We start from the raw sequence: 6,110 nt of genomic DNA, 5'->3' as shown, positions 1-6,110 counted from the left end.
TAATAATAATATTGTTATCAGAAAAAATGAAGATTTGTTTAAGTATGTTTTCAATTTTAAGATTAAAAAAATCAATGAATGTCATTTATTTAAAAATTGAACACGTTCTCTCAAAAAATAATAAATTTTCTAGTCATGACCCACGTGATGTGAAAGAAATATTTCAAATAATATTGGGGAAAAATTTTGACCAAAAAATGATAAGAATATTTTCTAATCGATTATGGGAATATATTTAATAAAATTATATTAATAAATTTAAATATACGTTTATACCCATATTTTTTTAGAAAATTTGAACAAAAAATCACACACAACTATGAATTAGCAGTCAAGAGAGTTGCATAGTAATTGCAAACACAGAGATATAATGTAAAAATTAAAAATTTGAACAAACTTTACTTTCAATTAAAATTTAACAATCAAAATAATTTCACAATAATTGAAAAGAATGAAATTAGAAATGCAAGAGTCCATAATTATTAATTGCTTGGTTAGAATAAGAGCGTTTCAATAAACACGTTGGGAAGTATATATTCTATTTAATGATTTAAATTTTCATTTAAATTGGGACAAAATTAGAAGTTTATTCTATTTTCATAAAATTCAAAAAAAAAAGTTAATGACTTAAATTGGGAAAAAAGATAGGAAAAATGATAGAAAAATTCATTTAAATTATGTAAATGACAGATTAGTTCCACGAAATAGCATAATTTCCCTGGAGTCTCATGGAATTTTTTTTGTCATTAGAAAATTTAAAAAAATGATCAAATTGCCCTCAAATAAAATAAAAATCTCAAGCCTCAATGCAAAGCCATTCTTGTGCGTTCTTACCTTTGCTTTGTCTCCTTGTTCTCTTCCTCTTCTCTTTTTCTTGCTCTTCTTCTAGTCTATCTCTTTCTCCTTCTCTGCCTCCTTCTTCTCCTTCTCCTTCTCTTTGTCCTCCTTCTTTTCCTTCTCCTTCTCGTCTGTCTTATTTCTCTTTGAGTTTCTATACGTGGGTTTCTCTATTAGCTGTGTTGTATGTGGGTGAGTTGCTTCTTCTCTTTAAAAATTTTTGCTCCCATATATGATAGTTGAAGTTTATGTGGGTTAATGTGCATAAATGATTGAGGTTTTTATTTTCTCTTCATGATTGAGGTTTTCATTTTCTCTGCTCTACGTGAGTATGGATGCTTACTCATGGATAAATGATAAATGATAAATGATATATCATTTTCAGTTGTATTGTAAATGCATAAACTAAAGTTGTGAATGACCAATATAAAGTTATAAATATAAGAAGAATATTTGTTGTTGGATAAAACATAGCAGATATATGATTATGATGTTTGGAAAATAGACATGTTGATAAATGGCTATTTTATTGTTTCAGGTTAGCATGAGAAATGGTTGACATGATGGGATGACACTAGAAGATTCATCCCTTCATATATTTTTGTCAAAAGGGTTGTAGGATATTTTGACGCAAGTTGTAGATCATGTAACTGACAACAAAACCTTAAATATTTGTCACTTTTTAAGGTATTGTTGTTATTTAAATTAATAAAATTGTTATTTCATGAATTAGAGTGGTAATTCATTTTACTGATTTAGTCAATTTATAAAAGGTACTGATAAATTACAATTCTTTGTTATATTGTTGCAAATCTAGGGATAAAAGTTGTTAATATAGAAACAAAAGTTGCAAATTTTCAACACTTGCATATCAGAATCTGCATATACGGAGTTGCGAATGATTATTGAATTGTTGCGAGTTTAAAAACGAAAATTGTTAATATAGGAATAAAAGTTGTAAATAGAAAGTTGAAAATTTTCAACACCTGATGTATATTAGAGCCTACAGATGCGGAGTTGTAAATAACCATTAAATTGTTGTGAATTTAGAAATAAAAGTTGTTAATATAGGAACAAAAGTTGTAAATGAAAAATTATAAATGTTCAACACTTAATGTGTATTAGGACCTGTAGATCAGGACTTAGAAATAGGTATTAAATTGTTGTTTAGAGGTAACAATTGTTAATATATGAACAAAAGTTGTGAATGAAAAGTTGTGAATTTTTTTAATTTGAATAAATGGCAAAAGTGTCATTTTCTATAATTTCCTAATGACAGAAACATCTCTTGGGACTCCAGAAAAATTATGCCATTTCGTGGGATTAATATATTTAGATAATTTAAAAGGATTTTATTATCATTCTCCCAAAAAAATATTACTAAAATACAGAAAAAAGGGGTTAATCTAGGGTGGACTGTTAAATGACCAAAAATAGAAAAAAAAAAAACCTGAAAAGGAAGTTAACATAGGTCTTATAAAATTATATTGTACAATAATTTTACATGCTCACAACTCTGGATCCTTTGACCCATCCATTAATCTCTTCCTAAAGACAAAGGACCCAACAAGGCAAGAATTTTGTGAGTGAGATTGTTAGTAACCCTGTCCCATATAAAGTAGTCTCCTGTATCAAAAAAAATCAAGAAATTAATTAATCATTAATTAATGATTTAAAAGGACAATAATTATGGCACTTCTTGATAAAATTATTCACACTAATTATGTGATATACAAGTCTTTGAAAATTGTCCTCAATATGTTATTCAATGCAATAGCACTAATACACTAAATTATAAAATTTCATGTAACTAATACTTTGTTTGGTTGGAGAGGAGGGGAGGAAAAACTTTAATGTAATTTTTCCTCCCCTTGTTTGGATGGAAAAAATGGAAGAGAAGGGCTCCCCTCCTTTTGTTTCGCAAAATTACAATAGAGGGGAGGGAAAATTTTAATGAACTTTCTCTCCTCTCCCCTCTTAACCCTCCCCTCTAAATTGAGGGAATTCCTACCCCTTCCTACATTTAAGTAACACTCTCTTCAAAAATTCATAGATATATCCAAATATATTTTTCAAATGTCTTTGTTCTATAGTTTAACAAACTACATGTTTTTTTTTTACACCTTATTGAAGGGCTTGTAAACATTGGATACAATGTACTCCTCCAATGAGCAATCAAAGAGAGAATAATAAGCCTGCTTCATAGCCAATAGATGGTTAGGAGATGATGTGCATGCTATTTCAACCAAAACTTGTAGTTCTTTAATCCCTTCTCTCATAGCCTTTAATGCAGCATTTGCCAATTTTGTTACAGATTGGCAAATCTATAACAGATTTGTTACAATTTATTAGAGAGAGGATCAGTTGTCCAGGAATCACTGCATTTTGTTACAGATTGTGAGGCTTAAGTTAATGAGTGCAATAAGACATCATATGGTTACTTAAGAAAAATTGTTTAGTTTGATAATAATATATCTTCATTTTATAGAACTTCTTCCAAGACAAAAGGAAATATTACACCAACATGCTTTACAGTACACAAATGTGAGGAATTGAGACGAGTAGCTAATGCACCCTAAAATAACAAAGCACAAGTACTAAGCAATAAACGCAATTCATATAGTGGTATGAAAATTATAACAAGGTTTGAAGTTTCTGACATAACCATGAAGTTTAGTCCAATAAACAAAACACAAATTTGTTCAATGTAGACTATTAAGGCAATTCACCAAAATGACATTACAAGTGAATAAATCACCACACTGAAGCAATGTTTCTTGAACTATATATATATATATAAGTCAAGGGAAGGGAATAAAGAAAAAACATACTCTAAAGTCTCCAGATGGTTCAAAATGCAAATGGTCAATGAGGGATTCATTGTAAAGCTGTTTTTAAGTTTCTCTAATTTTCTTCCTGTGGTTTGCATTTCTATGTCCTAATACAAGTATTACTGACTCCTCATCCATTCCAAATACTACATGCATTTTTGCAAAAAGCATCATCATCGACAATGATATAAGACAAGAACTAACCTAAAAAAAGCAAGATTGCAGTTAAGAGAAGCTATTAGTGGTGGCCTATCAAATTCATTGCAACTTGTAATATGTTTTTAACTGTTACTTGTCTATTATGCATCAAGTAGGGGAAAAAAGCAAGATTAAAAAGGCATACCTATAAGGTGTTTTGGAGGGTCTAACAATGCATATAAGTTTCACTAATACATCAAATAATTATGATTTGGCAACTCTTATATCATTCTAATCTTCATTAGAATCTCCATGTGTCAAATAGGGATAGGTTTGGTATGCCTACCAAAGTCAAAAGCTCTTACTCTAACACATGCTTTAGAAACTTCTTAAAGGAGGTTGTCATTGAAGTTTGTATGAATGCGAACCAAAGATCATCATTATTGTTAGCCATTTAAATTAGATGTAGTAAGCAAGAATGGAAGACTATTGAAGTTAAAAAAGTGAACGTCTAGCAACAAAATACATTACGAAAAGCAAATTAGCACTACTACCTTCAAAATTTAAAAAAATATTTCAAAAAAATCAAGTAATTTTTTGGTAAAAGGATTCAAAATAGAATATTGATTATTCATCAAAACATAAATAACATGAAGGCCATTCACTTGAAAAAAATCAAATATAGAACACACACTTGTCAAGGGTTAGATAAGATTTTTAAAACATTTTTTTAATGCATCTACTTCACATAAAGCATTAAAACTTAGGAGTTTACTATTAGCCATCAATTAAACTCCTGGCCTATTAAAAAAATATGATGGTGGCATTATCAAACTAAAGTCCCTGGTTATAGAAAATGAAAATAATCTAAATCATTTGAATAAATGGGTAGAATAAGAATAAATTATTCATTATAATGGCTGGAACCAATGGGAAGGAAAATCAATAGTAGCTCAATAGAACACCAGAAAGTCATATTAGATTGTACTTGCAACAAAGAAAATTAATCAGTATAACATGTGGTAGTTAGCACTTCTTAGTCTTTTCATCGTTAAAGCTTTAAGCAAACAACACGACAAACAATGAAGGACTTTAGAAACTAATTTATCAATTTTTTGACAAACTTATGTCTAGGAAATAGAAAAATTCTCATATATAAGTCATTCAATCAGATTGTAGACAAGAATATTGAATTAATGTCTAGTCTTGAATTTATATTCCACTATATAGGGCTTCATGATTTCTAACACTCTAAATCCATGGTTGATATGCTTCACTCCTTTCAATAAATTGACCCCACGTATCCTATCATAAAACAACATCATTATACTAATACCTATCAACATAATGATCAAGAGTGGAAAGAGAGTTGTATATGTTTGGCCCAAATCACCTGCAACATAAATAAAATAATCATTTATGAAATAAAAATTCAAATAAGAAAAAACTAAAGAGAAATGGAACCCTACTTAATGAATTACCAGTTGAATGATTCTGCAATGATATATGGATGGCAATGAAACATAACAAAAAGAAATATTAAAAGTTTGGATAAGTGTATAACTGAGGATGCAATTAGAACATTTTCCATTATAATAGTAGGACATGTTTCAAAAATGGCTAAGATACATATGATCACAAATTTATAAGGGACATCTTGGTCAAAGCAAGAACTCAAGTTTTACATAATCTCAATATTGTTTGAAATAAATTTAATATGAACTAGTATGGCACAATATTATTCATGATCTAAAACCCAAGTGACCGACACAACCTTAAAGCATCTAAAACAATCCAATTAATATTATTTGGTTAAGTTCAAAAGATTCTTAAAAAGTTAAAATTGTGAATTTGATAAAAAAAAAAACATAAATATCTGACAACTATAGTCTGTAAGACCACATGACTTCAAGTTTTTATGATTGTAAATGTTACTTTTACATCATTAATTTTAGAAACAAACTAATGCAACTTACATAAGCAATATGCAATCAAGGGATACCCTCTCAAGAATAGGGGTTGTGGTAGCTTCCTCTTCAGCATTAAGCACCTTGTTTGCACTTCCACCATCCATCATAATTTTATTGTGGGCCATCACTTCAAGCACCTTATTTGTATTTCCACCTTCCACCTTGATCAATAGGCAGTGGGGGAGGCTAAAGATCACTAAGCCATTTTAATCTTCTAGTGCTACTTCTCAACTATGGCATCCTTTCCCAAACCACTACCCTTAGAGTCACCCTAGAAAAAGCCAAAAACCTCTACAATGAAAAAATAAAAGTGAATAGATAAATAAATTGACGG

The 6,110-nt window shown here is 29.5% G+C and overlaps 1 pseudogene; it reads right to left on the bottom strand.

The window, feature by feature from the left end:
- Nucleotides 1-2,954: 2,954 nt before the first annotated feature.
- LOC129305341 (annexin D3-like) lies at nucleotides 2,955-5,880 on the bottom strand (annotated as a pseudogene).
- Nucleotides 5,881-6,110: the final 230 nt, after the last annotated feature.

The sequence above is a fragment of the Prosopis cineraria genome, unplaced genomic scaffold (genome assembly GCF_029017545.1).
Source record: "Prosopis cineraria cultivar Desert tree isolate PC_DT_omini unplaced genomic scaffold, ASM2901754v1 PC3, whole genome shotgun sequence".
Lineage (NCBI taxonomy): Eukaryota > Viridiplantae > Streptophyta > Magnoliopsida > Fabales > Fabaceae > Prosopis > Prosopis cineraria.
The sequence above is the reverse complement of the archived record's forward strand: the minus strand, read 5'-3'. Positions and strand labels throughout refer to the sequence as shown.